Source organism: Augochlora pura, unplaced genomic scaffold (assembly GCF_028453695.1).
Source record: "Augochlora pura isolate Apur16 unplaced genomic scaffold, APUR_v2.2.1 APUR_unplaced_5071, whole genome shotgun sequence".
In the NCBI taxonomy this organism is placed as follows: Eukaryota; Metazoa; Arthropoda; class Insecta; order Hymenoptera; family Halictidae; genus Augochlora; species Augochlora pura.
This window is the reverse complement of record NW_027585496.1, coordinates 1-1,698: the sequence shown is the minus strand read 5'-3', so window position 1 is coordinate 1,698 and position 1,698 is coordinate 1. Positions and strand designations below refer to the sequence as shown.

At 39.3% G+C, this 1,698-nt stretch overlaps 1 non-coding gene across 1 annotated transcript; it reads right to left on the bottom strand.

Moving 5' to 3' along the window:
- Positions 1 to 321: 321 nt before the first annotated feature.
- Trnad-guc (transfer RNA aspartic acid (anticodon GUC)) lies at positions 322 to 393 on the bottom strand. Its single transcript has one exon. It is a non-coding gene; the product is annotated as a tRNA-Asp (tRNA).
- Positions 394 to 1,698: the final 1,305 nt, after the last annotated feature.

Here is a 1,698-nt window from a genome sequence, read left to right as displayed (position 1 = left end):
CTGCACTTAATGCTACCTTTAACAATAATAATCAAGTAAAGTTACTTACGTCAGGTGCGGGGTTTGGGTTTTTGTACAGGAAAAATGGCATTAAAAAACAAAACCTATACATATTATATTATATCTAGTATTCTAGTGGGGGAGGGGGAAGGAGTGGGTTTGGTGGGGGGTGGAAGTTAGTTTATTTTCGTGAGGCGATAGGGGCGCAAGCGACTGGGTTCGAGATAGGGTGAAGTATATAGTCTTGCGTGTAGTTATTTGTGATAAGTATAGTGGGCAGGGGGGGAGAAGACGAAAATAAAATAACCCAAAAAGAATTTTCTCCCCAACGGGGGATCGAACCCCTGTCTTCCGCGTGACAGGCGGAGATACTGACCACTATATTATCGGGGAATTTCTGCTGTTAGCTTATTCATTTGTTTTATAAGATTTTTTTACAATGGTTTGTGCTGTTACAACCACCAGTACTTTTTAGTGTTTAGTCTGTGTACGTCCTTTTTGTCTATGTCTGATAAGTTGGTGTTAAAACGCATATCTGGGCTGTTTGATGGTGTGTTCGTATCGTATATGATTTTTTTGTTATATGTTTGTCTATTAATGTGGTATATTAGTGGGATGTTGTCCTTGTTTTGAATGTAGCCAGCTTTGTCTAAATGTGGGAATGATTCTGGGGGGGTGTAGCCGGTTTGTCTGGTTTTGTCGTGGTATAGGGGGTTTGGGTAAGTAGAGCCAAAAAGTAAGCCGTTTGAATGAATTTTTCGTGTGTTTGCCCAATGGTTTCTGATTAATTTTAAGATGAATATGTCTATACGTATGAGTTTTGCTTCTTCGTAGAGTCGGCGGTTACTGTAGAATTTAGTGAAGTTAGACTCTGGGGTTCTGTATTTACCTAGACAAGCTCTGAGGCATTTCCGCTCAAAAAGTCTTAGTTTTTCCATTGTACTGGCGCTAATATTGAACCAAGTGGGGCATGCGTATGTTAAGATCGGGCGAATTAGGGATTTGTAACAGAGGATTTTAACCGAGGTGTTAAGATCCTTTGAGTAGAATAAACGTTTGTGAGCGAAAAAGGCCTTTTGAGCTTTGTCGATTTGTATTTGTACGTGGTGGTTGTAATTTAATTTAAAATCTAGATGTACACCTAAATAGCGAACGATGTTTTTATGTGGTATTTTACAGTTCTGGTCGTTGTTGTCAAAGAGATGAAATTTGGTTCCGTTTTTGCGTACGTCATTGTTTGCGTTGGAAATATTGGAGATGTAGGGTCTGAATAGAATCGTCTCGCATTTACTAATGTTAATTTTAAGTTTCCATGTATGGAAGTAGTCTTGTACTTGTTTAAAAGTGTTTTGCAATTCGGTTTGTATTTTGGATGGTTTTGTGTGTTTGCTGTATATTATTAAATCGTCTGCGAATGCGATGGATGCTTTGGCATCGTCGCTATTTAGGCCGTACATGCGCTGTAGATCGCTTAAAAATATATTAAATAATATGGGTGAGTTCACGGTGCCCTGTTGGAGTCCGTTGTTTATCCTGTAGCTGCGGGAAGAGGTGGTTTCGCCATCTGAGACATAAAAACTTTTATCGCGTAGCATGTTCCAGATCATCTTAATTAGGTGAAGAGGGAATGCTTTCTTCGCGAGTTTGAATAATAATCCATCCAGCCAAACTGTATCAAAAGCTTTCTCTAGGTCAATG